At 41.8% G+C, this 14,912-nt stretch overlaps 1 protein-coding gene across 2 annotated transcripts in view; it reads right to left on the bottom strand.

The window, feature by feature from the left end:
* CYSTM1 (cysteine rich transmembrane module containing 1) overlaps positions 1-14,912 on the bottom strand; it is a 53,134-nt gene that overhangs the window by 36,353 nt on the left and 1,869 nt on the right. The window lies entirely within an intron of this gene.

The following is a 14,912-nucleotide window of genomic DNA, read 5'->3' as shown; positions in this document are numbered from 1 at the left end:
GAGTAACATGATACATTGTTTTTAAATTCCCTTAAATGTCCATAAATGTGGCTGGCTAGCTTTAAGAAAGCAGAAAATCTAATAGCACTAACGTCAAGCAGATCAGTAGACGCTCGTCCAATACTAGAAAACTCTCCAACAAACAGGGTTAGGTTACAGTGGTGTCTCTGCAACCAGTAACGGTACATTCCCTGTGTCTTGGCTCTAGGATAATTTGGTTGTCCTTTCCAGACACATGGCTCTAAGCAGTGAGCTGTCTATAGAGAATGCCGAGCAAAAATTTCCTCCAAGCTCCCACACTCCCAGGATTCTTTGAAAGACTCACCAGGAATCTTCACGGTGTTCACAAGTTCCTGTTCTCAAGTTTGTTTCTATGTGGGAGCCTATGCTTCCTGGCACCCAAGCCTATTAAATATTCTCTTGACTGGGCTTAAAGCTTTGAGGGCCAACATATTGCTTCCATCGTCTCTACAATCACCACAGTGCCTGGCACAGAGCTGGCCAGATTAAAAGCAAACAAATCATAACTGGGGAACAAGGTATACTCTAGATGAGTCACTTAAACAACATGATACCTGTGATACCATACTGCTTCATTGTTAACCATTTTCTGGACTAATATTTAACCTATTTTGAGTATTTTCTAACCCCAATTAAATAGGAGAAAGAATCTAATAGCTGAAAATTAGTAATCCCATTAATTCTGTAGAACATGTAATCAATAAATTCTTAAGTGATTTTATAAAGGCCAGAATAGTCATAAGATTCCCTAGGGATTCTGGATTAAAGTGACAGATTACTTATATAAATTGCATCTTCTTCCTCCCAAACAGTATCAGATTTCCAACTGGATACCGTCAGTTCTTGCTAGAGTTCATGTCCTTCAAGAAAAGCTCATCTAGTCCCAGCTCTAGAGGAAGCACCCAATCTGCCACACTAATCAAGGTCAGCATCTCCCTTTTTCATCATAAAAGATTCAAGAAACCCAGAACTGAGTTGATCATAAATGCCATTTCCTGGTCAGCAGGACTGACTGAAGTAGTTCAGTTCCTTCAGTAGATAGTTCTAACAACCCAAGCTCCCCTTGCCATTAACACAGGCACATGAAGGTCTATGAAAGCTATGGCCTACCAAATTGCTACTAGCCAGTCAGCAACTGTCAGCCTTAAGAAGCAATGGGCACTTCAAAAGACTGAACTAACCTAACCTACTAGCCTAACCTAAACTATTTCTATAGTGCTTCTAGGCCTGGGAACCAATGATAAGCATGCCGAGTAACAAGCAATGACATACAACTAAACATACATGTAGGAAGTGGACTAAAATAGTGAGGAGTAGGTATCAGTGTGACTCAAAGGCTTGTCTTGGACAAATGGCTGAAAGACAAATACAATGGCTGCTAGAGTCATGGCTTAAGAGAGCAGAGAAAGTGGGGGTGGAGGGAGTGTCCCTGAAGACAATTATAAACCGGGCTGATCTGTTTTCACCACATATGCACTATGCCTCCCATTTAAAGGCTTACTTTTACCAGAGTCTGATAGAGACCCAAACACCAAACAAAAAACAGTCACAAAACTAGTACAGCTGAGAAGATGGCTCCATGTGTGCTCAAACATGAGAACCTGAGCTGGCATCTCCAGAACCCACACAAAGCCAGGCTCAGTGGCACTTATGAATGTCTGTAATCCTGCTATACACAAGAGGGATCCTGTTCTGAACACGGTGGATGGTGAGAAAACCAACACTGAAGGATGTCCTCCACGCATGTGTCATGGCAAGTGCACATGTGCACTCACACATACCCTGCATATTCCAAGAACAAATAACAGAAGCCACCCTTGATTTTTCCTGCTCTCTGTCCTCTGTTATAGGTAAGTGTGACCCCATCCTAATCTACAACACCTTTCCTCAGTGACTGATACTATACAAATCTGACGGGAAAACACTGACCACTTGTGCATTATGTCTCTTCTCTCCAGCAGGAAGGCTGATTAACAAAGAAATCGTTCTTATTAACTTGCATATGGCCATTCTATTATTTTTAATTCGCCAAAGTAGAACACAGTCAGCCATTGTAACTACTGTGTCCTGAAATCCAGTACGCATGACCTACCTTCATTAAAACTGTGGTTTAACCTGATCCATCCAGCAAGCCTATACATTAATGGAAATTCTCATTCTAGGCAAAGCCAAAGCTATCTTTCCCTGACAATACTGTTCTGAGAACAGCGAGCCATGGAGAGGAAAACAAAACTGAAGAGCTCAGAGCTGCCACACTTGGCACCTCTGAGCTTTGCTGTCTGCTTCATGACTATTCTTAACCCATCTGTTTGTTTTCATTCCTCACTGTCCTGTGCAGTTCTCTTTCTGAATGCCCTTCCCCCTCAATTGCGATCCCCTCTCAGTTTTAGTATGAGCCTTTCTCCTTATCCAGGGAGCGTGTCTAAGGAGGAAGAAAAGTATCTGTTATTCAGAGACACCTACAGAAAGCAGAAGCTCCAGCAAGCATAACTCCCTTTCCTCCATTTTCACTCCTCCATTTCCTAGGCAGTTGTCTTAAAGAAACAGAGATAGGTCTGTGTCCAGTTTCTTCTAACAACAACAACCCACTCACAACAAAGAATAGCAAAAGATACAGAGAGTCTGAATGAAATCCAAGGTCCTAGAACTAGAATTTGTCCTAGCAGGACTTCACTTGGAACAAACCTATTGTTCTCCAGTCACCAAAAAAAAACCAAAGCAGCCTGACAAAGATCACCTAACACAGTCACATCGCTACAGAACACACTCACAAGCAACGTACTAGAGTTTTAAATCTGAGACCCTGGTCTTGTAACTTGACTGTTTCCCTCATCAATCTGGTAAAACATAAGCCTCGCTAAAGCGGAGTATGTACTAAAGGTTAAATGTAAACAGTGTGAAGCACTGAAGACAAGAGCTTCAAAGGGAAGACCTGAAGGGGTGCAACAGCCAGGATCCATCAGCAGAATGGACTGTGCACTGTTCTCCCAAGATCTTGTTCAAGACACAGAGACACACACAACACAGTCACAAGGTTACAGTCATTTGAGAGTGCAACAAGAAGGCCAGAAACTATTTGTCAAGGTTGTTTTCAGAGATAAGATACTATAAGGCCTCATCAAAATAAATATCCAAGAAATAAAAATATAATAACCTTGAAAAATATCTACTATCTACCTGGCAGCTTGTGGCACTGCTCCTGTGGGCAGTATGGTGAATACACTTCCTCCAGAAAAACTGAAGAATCTCAATGGTAAAAAATCAGATACTGGCTCATGCCTTTAATCCCAGCACTGGGGAGGCAGAGGCAAGCTAAATCAATTTCTGAGTTTGAGGTCAGCCTGGTCTACAGAGTGAGTTCCAGGACAGTGAAATCCTATCTCAGAAAAAAATAATCAGATATTGATATAGGAGAGGACAACAAAGAAATAACTTCTCTAGCCAACTACAGTAAGACTGCGCTCAAAGGACTTCTGACTTTTTATTGCTTCATATATAAATAAGTAGACAAAGATTATCAGACACTGGAGGGTGAGGCCTTCAACATAAGAAACAAAAAAAGGGCCAGAAAGATGGCTCAGCATGTAAAAGTGCTTCCTTCCAGGCCTAATGGCCAGAATTTGATCTTTGGAACTCACTGGGAGGAAGGAAGAACTGGCTAGGCTAACACGTTGTCCTCTGACCTTCATACTGGTACTAAATAGGAGCAAGGGAAAGAAATCACAACCTACACACCTAAACAAGCAAAGGTTCCTACAGTATGTCTGTATAATTAGTGTGTCTGTGGGTAGGTTCTGTTTTCATTTCTCTGTGTATCTATGGGCTCTAATGCTGAAGACTGAATCCACGGCCTCACACATGCTCTCAGTCAGTTCTGTGCTTTTGAAATAAAATATAATGCTGTGCAGGAAAAATCAGGAGCTGGTGAGGGGCGCTCGGCTGGTAAAGAGCTTACCAGGAAGGCATAAAGACCAGAGTTCAATCCCAGGACCATGTAAAAAGCTAAGCACAACAGCCATAGGTTTATAATCCCAGTGCTGGGAATGAGGAGAGAAAACGATGGGGCTTCCTGGCCTGCTAGACCAGCCAAAACGGTGAGTTCCAGGTTGGGTGAGACCCTGACTAAAAATGTGTGTGTGTGTGTGTGTGTGTGTGTGTGTGTGTGTGTGTGTGTGTGTGTGTGTGTGGTGAGCATGAATATACCATGACACTGTGTGAAGGTGAGAGACTACTTTTGGGGGTCAGTCCTCTTCTTCTATCATGTGGGTCCCAGAGACTAAACTCAGGTCATCAGACTTGGTGGCAGGTGCCTGTACCTGCTGAGCCATCTTGTTAGCCCCTAAATTAAACTTTAGAACATTTAAATTTAATGACAAGTCCTAAAACAAATTCACACAGTACAGTCACTGAATTTAACATAAGGACACCACTACCATTGAGAAAGGAAAAGATCGTGTTTCCAGTAAACAGTCTGGATTTAATTGGCTATCTTAGCGGGGAGGGAGTAACTCCTAGCTTTATATACAAAAATAACACAACACATCATAGAACTATAAATAAAAACTAAAGCATCAAACTTTTAGAAAAACACACATCATGTGTTCAATTTGTCTTATGACTCAGCAGTTCTTCCCGATAACCAGTTATTCTCACTTAACTGCAGGAGATTTCTGAGAAATCAGAAAGGCACAGTGTCATGCTTTGTTTAACTTTCAGTGTGGCTTCTGAGGAACTGTGTCACTGGTGACTTACCTGTACAAACACTACAGAGCATCTTTTTACAAACTATAATTTCTACTATATATCATCACTAAGTAGTTTAAGTGGACACTGTGGGATAAGTAGCAGTTATTGGCCAACATGTATTCGGCCTGTATGCTGAAGGGAAGACATGCAAAGCCTACACGGACAGATACACCTCTGAATTATTACTGCTCCAAAGTGGAAACGATCCAAGTCAGCAGCAGAACAGATTAACTATGGTATATTTATATGGGGAAACAACAATATCCTAGCAATACTCAATGAAAGAACTATTCCTGTGACTCCCAGAGACAGGCGAGCGAAATCAGCTGGAATTAAACACTTCCATGATGTTCTCTGATTCTGTTCACCAGGAAGTAACATCAGCCTGAACTTTAGGACTCCTTGAGACACAGGTGGAACTTGCAGCTGGCAGAAATAGTCTGTATCTTGAGCTGGGTCGTATTTGTATAAGAAATATAAATCCACTGGTTAAACAGTCAAGTTTTCATATTCTACATTGTAAAGCAAACAGATAATACTTAGCTCTTACAAGGGAAAAAATCTACAATAGTTTGCTTAGGGTTCTGAAATAAGAGACAATTATCATCATCATCATTATTATTATTAATACTTAAAGGTGGCTGACATTTTTGGTAAGCTTGAGAAAGTTTAGTTTTCTTAGTGCCTTCTGATATGTTCATACGGTTCACTCCTTTTTAATGTCTACTTCACCTCTTAAGTCTTGGTCACTTCTGAAAAGCCAATTTCCCTCTTGGTTACAGGTGCTTCAGTAACTATCCACTGCACATCTGTTCTTCGCTGCTTTCTTGCTGTGGCTTTTGTAGTTGTGACTCTTTGTCATAACTAATAAGATGCTTGACTGGGTGTGAGACAGTGTTAAATACAATCGCTTTGGGTTACTTTCACACATCTAGCTATGATTCTTCCTATTGAAGCCTGAATTCAGGATACTTCTAGCCTTAAGAATCTTTCCTGGCAGCTTGTATAATTGTCTTTAAAGTAAAAAAAAAAAAAAAAAAAAAAAAAAACAAAACATGAGAACAGATCTTAACCTAAAGGCCCCTATCTCCTTTTGCTGCCCTTCTAACAGGACCTTCAAAACAGACTTTTATATTCTGGGCCCCTCAACTTTTGAATATGCACTCTTAATTTTGAGTGCAGATTGTTGAGCTTTAAAAACAGCTCTAGAATTATTCGTTTTGCACAACCATCTAACTCCATGATTTAGTTTTCACTAAACTGTAAGTCTGGCATGTCACCTCTTGCTCACACAGGTCATTTATTCAAGTTCATCCCAGAACATCAACCGTAACTCAACACTAGCAGTTCCAGGCACTACTAAGATGATGCGCACGAGTCAGTTCCTGTTCGTCAGAGACAGACAGACAGACAGACCAACCTATAAGATGGGAAGCACAGAGTGCTACGTGCACAAAAGTAAACAAGCAGTCAGGGAAATTCAGGCTCTAAGCATTAGTGACAATCATATCAAGGGGCAAGCAGACACACATTTCAATGACCCCACTTCCACTGAAATGTTACTGAAGATGAGTTACAAGCAGAACAACCCCCCAGTAAGGAAGTCAGACCATGACAGTAAATGTGCAGCTAAAGAAAATACCTCAGATTCAACCCTAAACTCACTAGCGAAGGTGTTTACTGAGGACTTCTACCTTGCTTCCTCCTAACATCTCCCTACGTAGCCTGGGCTAGTCTGAAACTTGAGCTCCTCCAGCCTCAGCCTCCCAAGTGCCGGGATTGCAAGTGTTTGTCACTATGCCAGATCATATTTAAAATTATACCTTGGCCTTTGGAACAACTCTCAGCTCCTCCAGCGCCATGCCTCCTTGGATGCTGCTGTGCTTCCCACCATGATAATACACTGAATCTCCGAACCATGAATCAAGATGTGACTCTTACTGCTGCTCTGGTGTCTTTCAGCTGCTGCCCTGCTTCCCACCTCGATGGTCATGGACTCTAACCCTCTCATACTGTAAGCTTAATAAAGTCTTTCTCTTAAAGGTTGCTTTGTTCCTGCTGTCTCACAAAAGCAATAGAAAGTAACTGGCTCTCTCTATAACCCTGGCTGCTCTAGAACTCATTAAATAGACCACACTTCAGTGAAAAAAAAATTATACCTCAAGGGCTGGAAAGATGGCTCTGCGGTTAAGAATGCTGACTGCTCTTCCAGAGGTCCTGAGTTCAATTCCCAGCAATCACAACTGGGCTCACAACCATCTGTAATGCGATCCAATGCCCTCTTCTGGTGTGTCTGAAGACAGCTACAGTGTACTCATATAAATAAATAAATTCTTTAAAAAATATACCTCAAGTAATTAAATGAACATATTATCTTTTGAACTGGAAGGTCAACCTCTAGGGGTTTCATGTCAAAGATATATATTGTAGCAGTATGCTAAGATTCTGTTCACCAGGGAGATGAAGCTTTATATACATATGCACAGGTTTATTATTGTATATTCCTAACAGATCTATAACACACACAGGATAGCTAGCCTCCCAAAAGTCTAACCCAGGTACTCCCAAACCATAGGCAGAAGTAACACTGCTGTCTGAGACCCTTCAAAACAATGAGACAGAACTACATGGACCAGCGTAGTTAAACAGCAGCTGAAACCAACAAAGCTAGGAAGCATTTTGCAGCACCGTGCATTCACTTAGCTATTTGGGTTTAAAAATAAAGTTTTAAGTCAGGCATTAATCCCAGCACCTTGGAAGAAGAAGCAGGTGGATCTTTGAGACCAGCCTGGTCTACATAGTAAATTTAAATTCCAGGCTGGCCAGCAATACACAGTGAGATCTTCTCTCAATCAAAATCAAGCAATCAAGCAGTAAGCAAGCAAAAATTAATTTAAATTGCTAAAGACTATGATCCTAGCACTTGGGAGAACTAAACAGTAAGATTACAAGTTCAAGACCATCCTGGACTGCATATTATATTCACAGTCACCCAGGCTACACTCAAGACCCTTTCACAAAACACAAAACCAAAAATTAGATCACTATTAATGATTGAATTAATGAGTACAACTATTGAGTATATTGTATATATGTTATACTTTTTTGAGACAAGGTCTCATTATTCTATAGCCCTGGCTAGTCTACACAGACAAAGCTGGTCTTTTGTTTTGTTTTGTTTTTGAGACAGGGCCTCACTTTGTGGCTTCTCTGTCCTGAAACTCACTATGTAGACTAGATTGGCTTTGAATTCACAGAGATCTGCCTGTCTCTGCCTCTGGAGTGCTAGGATTAAAGGTATTTACCACCATGGCCTATATGGCACATTAACAATAAAGGTTCAAATTCCTGCTGATTATCCTTGACCAAATGACATGGCTTTTAGGGAAAAAATATTTATTTTACTGAGAAGAAAAGGATGTTTCCAACTACAGGGAACATAGAATTTGTTCCAGAAACCATTTGGGAACATCTGGCTACAGGGCAGGGCCTATAATGCAAGCAGACTAGTAGGTTCCCAGGCAACCTCATCACCAGTCTGTTCCAGCCTTCACTGTGTTTGGTCCTGTGGCAAAACCCACAGGTTGTCTGAATGAAGACTCCCTTTGCCTTGAGTTTCCAAAAGGAGTCTCTATGGACACAGCATACCTCTTGCCTGATTCTCTCTTGTAGAGAGAATCTCTTACAGACATTACCTGTCAAAAATAAATAAATAAATAATAAATAAATAAATAAATAAACAATAAATAAATAAATAAATAATAAAAGGCCAGTGTACAGAGTACTGCTGGAAACCCACACCAGCTTCATAAGAGGCTGCACCTGGAGCCTCACCCAGACACTCAGCTCAGACTCTGGGTCAGTCAATGCTGCTATCTAAAAGCCTATGGGCAGGCTGCTTCTCAGAAAAAGATGGGGCCTCTGAATAACATCCAGTCACAGGACAGCTCTGTAACTGGGGAACTTCAAACAAGTCAGCCCTCAAAGTGAAAACGGAGAGAAAATGAGGCCCAGTGAGAGAAAGGATCAAAAGAGGGGGCAGCAGTTGAACAGAAGGGAAGAGAAAGAACAGGAAGAACGCTGTTAACACAGAAAGCGAGTTGGGGAAATGAAAGGAGAGGTTAGAGCATAGAAAGCCAGAGAGAAGGGAAGAACTCTGCCCCCTGCCAAGTTAAGAGGACACACAATAAAGGGACAGGGCCATCCCTCCCAACAAGCCTGATAAAGCCACTTCCCAGGTCAGGTCCCCCACTAGCACAGCCCCTGAAAGACAGGTTCCACCAGCCTCCCAGAGCATTAGATAGGGCTTTGTGGGAGAGCTGACATCTTGATGGTTCAGTAAAAGGCCCCTACAGCTTAATGTGCCAGCAATTTAACTAAGCGCTCCCGATGAATACCCAAGCAGCCCTCTCTGCTCCACCATGAAAGCCACTTTTCTAACCCACACAGAGAGCCACGGCTCTGTTAGCAGGTAGCTTTCTTAACAGACAACAGTTAATTCCAGTTCACACCTGCAGTACCACGGATGCTCACCACCTCTGCAGCACTCTCTCGTCCCTTCTCCTAACAATTTTAAAGACATAGCATTATAGATAATAAAGACTAGAAGAAACAAATGCTAAATGACAATTTTCTGTCATTGTTAACACCTACAAAGCAGTTAGTGGTGCCAGTGAAACTAGAAACTAATAGCATTGATAAGATGTGAGTTTTCCAAGGGCATGTTTGCACAGAAAAGACATCAACACATCAACAAAGGCATCACAGCATCAACAAAGCCAGGTGCCACCAGCCTCCCAGAGTATTAGGTTGGCTTTGTGGAAAAGTTGACATCAGGACTAGCACTTAACGGAGTACACAGTCTCACCACCTTAGGCCTCCTTTTGGCAAACCACATCAAAATACTAGTGGGGGGGGGACCAAAAAAACAAAACAAAACAACCCACAAAACCAAGAAAAACAACTAAGACATATTTCTATATTATACTTCTTTTCTTCTGTTGGTGACAGTCTTGCTATATAGCCTAGTCTGGCCCTGGGCTTGCAATCCTTTTACCTCAGCTTCCTGAGGTAGGTTTGCTGTGTGCTACCAAACCTAGATACTATTCCCATAACTAGATTCTTCATTTTGTGGCTTCATATCAGACTGTTGCACAATTTTTAGGACGGGGTTTAAAGAGACTTCTCTCAAGGTCTGCCTACCCAAACCAGTCCTACCACCCACCTACTGCCACCTGGAAATCTCACCATGACTCACATCTCGCTGGGTGAATGTGTATGCACTATGGTTTAGAGACCATGCTCAGTTTTAGCTTATCATATTCACCTTCTATTTGTGGCAGCTGATACAGTAGCTTTCAACCTAAAGGCAGTGATAGGATAGTTGCCCTTATAAGAAAAATTTCAAGTTAAACTGTATTACATGTATTCAGTCTGTGTATACCTACTCCAGCACCCATGTATCATACAGCACAGGATATGCCAGGAGAAGTCAGAGGATGGTCTCTAGGGAATCAATCAGTTCTCTCTTTCTACTATGTCAGTCCTGGGATCAAATTTTTCAAGTTTTAAAAACAGAGATGCAAGCTGGATTGTGATAGTGCACGTCCTTAATCCCAGAACTTGGGTGGGGCAGAGACAGGCGAATCTCTGTGAGTTCGAGGTCAGCCTGGTCTACAGAGCAAGTTCTAGGACAGCCAGTGCTATACAGAGAACCTCTGCCTCAAACAAAATAATAATAATAACAAAACAAAAATAGTCCTTTAATAATGATCAGACCAATAATAAGCTATTGCCTCCAAAATGTCTCTTAGTGCCAAAGCTCATGGGTACAGCATTTTTGACAACAAAACCCACAATTACATCAGTGTTTGAGGGGATTGGAGTAGCCTTATCACATTTGCCAGTTTGCTGAGTTGAGCAGAATATTTCCCACACAATATTCAACAACTAATTTGATTTACACTTCCTCTAGTCATTTTAGTTTTATGTTTTAGCTTACACAAACATTAATCATTTTGGTTAACATCTGAACCACAGTCAGGGTCATGGATGATCTCAAAGTCAAGGTGGATGTGATTATTGGAGGGTGGGAGGCTGAAGAGTGTCTAGGCATACACAGAACAGTTAGGACAAGACATCATTACCTTAATCACTTCAGAGTCATTTTAAAGGTATTAGGGGGCTGGAGAGATGGCTCAGTGGTTAAGAGCACTGGCTACTCTTCTAGAGGGCCCAAATTAGAAGATTCCCAGCAACCACAAGGCAGCTCCCTCAACAGTTTTTAAGTTCAGTTCCAGGGAATACAATGCCCTCCTCTGCAATCAACGGGCACGAGGCATGCATATGATACACAGACAGACATACATACAGGCAAAACAGCCATACACATGAAAAACTTTTTCTTTAATGTAAAATGCCTTAAACATTTTTTGTCACCTGAAAAAGTTTATCCCAGTAGTTTCGTAGCCACCCTCAGACACTGATAAATCAACAATCCTGATTCAAGAGTCAGCAGAGCCAGAAGGCTGAGGCTGCCTTCTGCCTGGGATCAGCCATTAGCTAGACAGTGGGCTTTGCTGGACCGGCAGAGCAAAGGAAGATTCAGAACAGTTGGAGCCTCCAGGAGGCTACTATGGGCATCAGGGAAGCATCAAGGACTAGTCTTGAGACAGGCATGTTCCAAAAAGTGTCTGCTCCTCACACATCTCACCAACTGCTCCCTGCCTCCAGTCTTGATGCTGAAATGAATGTGGGAGACTTTAGGGCATCCCCAGGTTCCCTCCCCCCCGGCAATTTCTACCACTCAACTGCTCACTAGTCCTGTTTTTCTCTTCCCACTGAACATGTCTAGATAGTTTTCAAATGCGGCACATCTTCTAGCCAATGCTCTTGGGACTAAGTAACAATTCTTAAGCACAAGTCATCAGGGAACTAATGACAGGCAGCTCTGAATAAAGAACGTATTTACTCCCTAATGATTACACTCAGCAAACCATCCTCTCACCATGACTACCAACACCCCCTCAAACTATCTAATTAAGAGTTCAGAAAACGATCAGTCACTCATGCTGTCTGCTGCCCAAAGGTCTGATTCAAACCATTTGTCTCCCTTGTTTTAGATGTGAGGACCCTCCCAGTTGTACATATTTGCCTATGAGGCCTAAATCAGCCCCAGTGTTCCTCTACTTATGATGGGGTTACACCCTTACAAACTTATGAACTGGAAATATCATATATTTTTTAAATGTAGTTAATATAGTAAATATCATAGCTTAGCTCGGCCTAACTTGAATGTGCTTGAAAAACACCATTAGACAGAAGTTGTACAAAACCACTCAAAAAGCACATTCTACAATAAAGTACTGAGAGCCAGGCATAGTGTCACATGGCTAAAATCCTGGCACTTGGGAAGTAGAAGCAGCATGCCTAGCCTTAGTATTATGACAATTGAAGCCAGTCTGCTTGAGATGAGAGAGACCCTGTCATCTTTTTAAAGGTCTCATTTGAGAAAGAAAGAAAGAAAGAAAGAAAGAGAGAGAGAGAGAGAGAGAGAGAGAGAGAGAGAGAGAGAGAGAAAGAAAGAAAGAAAGGAAGAAAGAAAGAAAGAAGGAAGAAAAAAGGAGAGAGTGCATGTATGGGAGAGGGGTATTCAAAATCCCTTATAACTTACTGAACATTATACTAAGAGGAAAAAAAAACAACAACAACAAGAAAAATGGTTATATGGGTAAAATTTTTGTCCCACTGTCAAGTAGAAAATGTTAACTAGAACCATGGTAGATGGCGTTCCACTATTCCACATTTCCTAAAACCTTCCTGTTGTTGAGCCCTTTTATCCAGTTCTCAAGGGGGCATGAACTTTTGCATATGAGGCTAGAGAGTCCACTCCTATCCAGTGCTCCTATCCTGCTGTCTTTAATTGCTAACTCCCATTTTATAGCCAAGCCCATTAGTTACCTTAGACAAATGAAGGCAGCTTTGAGGACTGGGACCTAGCCTTCAGCTTAGCTTGAGGAAAACAGGAAGTCTCTTCTGTCTAAATTTCCCTCAGGTAAGAAAGCTTTACTCAGGCAGCAAAGGTCAGAAATACGAGGCCTGACTTTCATAGCTCTATAGAGTCCCTGAAACAGCAGCAAGGCCTGAATCTCACTGTAGCCACACCTGTGGAAATGTCAAAATGTCAAAAATAACTATTCAATTCTCGTTCAATTTAGTGAGCTGAAATGCTGATTTCTACCTCTGTCAGCTTCAAGGACTAACTAACTCCTAAAAGGGCAGAGACAGATTCAGTAACAATCTTGCTGTCAAAGGATCCTGGGTAGGAAGCTGCCGGCCCCACAGTTACTGGTTTACTGCAAATGCTTGGAAGAATCAACACATGGTAGCAGAGAAAGAATATAGGATAATAAAATGTGTTTATTTGCATATGAAATACAAACAGGTGTGTAATCTCCGGCCTCTGCATCTTGATTATAGGTTGATTAGTAACTAATTCTAAAGATACCCAGGTAGGAAGTGGGGGACAAAAGGCCTTTATGTCAGCAAAGGTTTGTAACTTTCACCTCTTTTCAAAAAATTTCTACATCTCAAAATACACCACTCATCCAGGATTTGTAACGTCCTGCTTTGGAGCAGTTCAAATCTCATATAGCTTCTTATTAATTATATCTTTGTGAAGAGAGTACAGACCATGACATGAAGGGAGTGACAAAAATGAAGGGCTCAAACTATACCAGTCTGAGCCTCTCACCTTAGCCCAGTTCTTTTGATTTTTTTAAATCTATTTTATTTTATTTTGGAGACATAAAATTCAGTATGTAACCCACCTGGAACTAGCAATTTCCCTTACCACTGGAATTATGACACTGTTGAGGTTGGGTCTGTTGCTATGCATTGCAATGCTAAACAAATACTGGCCAAGATTTCCCCCCAAAATGAGGAAATTTTCCCGTATGAAACACTACTGGTTGAATAAAGATGCCTACAGCCTGTAGCTGGTCAAAAGAGAGAGAGGTTGAGGTTTGGTTTCTGGGCTTGGGGTCTGAGGTAAGACCAGACTGGGAGAAAGGGAAGAAGGTGGAGAGAAAAAGAGGCCATGGGGTTGGTGAGTTATGAAAACATGGTGAGGGGTGGCCAACTGGACGCAAGAGCTGCAAGAACTGCCCAGATGGAGCACCGAAAGTTATAACTCAGGGTTATTGATAGGAAAGTAGACATAATAGATGAGGGTAGATCTCTGCCCAGCTCTGGTGCTTTTAAGGCTTATTATAAATGTAAAAGCTTTGTGTCTTCTATCTGGGAACAAAAAAAAAATCTAATGTGGAGTAGAAACTCAGGATTGAGATTAAATCATTACCACAACACAACAGCAAACAACTTTTTCCACTTTGGTGCTGGGATCGACCCTCATGTGGGTCTTGCGAGTGCTTGGCAAGCCCTCTGATAGTGACACTACTAGTCTTTGGCTCTGTTCCATGTAAGGAAAACCTTGTGTCTTGAACGCTGAAGGCCAGCCCTAGTGTTCACCACAGCCTGTGTTTAGGAAAGCACACCAACATTCTTTCCTCTGACAATGAACTCTTAAGTTCTCTACCAATGAGAAAAACGTGGGGGTGTCGAGGGTGAATGAAAGTGGAAAAATTTAAAAAAAAAAAAAAAAAAAAAAAAAAAAACTCTCAGCCTACTTAACTGTCCTGACAGCCCCCAGTGGCTGGGAGCAGGAGGCTAGGAGGAGAGCCTGTTTCTTTCCAGAGAAGGCAGAATTAATTCCACGGCTGAAATATGATCAGAAATTTGGAAAACTGTTCGTTTAACAGGAAAATAATTGATGTGCCCCAAGGCATCTAATATCCAACAATTCTTAGGTTCCTGCAGAGACACTCAAGAACTTCTGTGACAACCCTTGGTAGTGGCACACACCTTTAATCCCAGCACTTGGGAGGCAGAAGCTGAGGGATCTCTGAGTTCCAGGTCAGTCTGGTCTGGTCTGGTCTACAGAGCAAGTTCCAGGACAGCCAGAACTACACAGAGAAACCCTGTCTCAAAAACAAAAATAAACAAACAAAAGAGAACCCCCACTTTAGGCACACTGCAGTTTTGTGGTTGAATCTGTTTTAAAATTGCCTCTCAGGACTTCTTTTCCA

Source organism: Micromys minutus (genome assembly GCF_963924665.1).
Source record: "Micromys minutus genome assembly, chromosome: 8".
Lineage (NCBI taxonomy): Eukaryota > Metazoa > Chordata > Mammalia > Rodentia > Muridae > Micromys > Micromys minutus.
The sequence above is the reverse complement of the archived record's forward strand: the minus strand, read 5'-3'. Positions and strand labels throughout refer to the sequence as shown.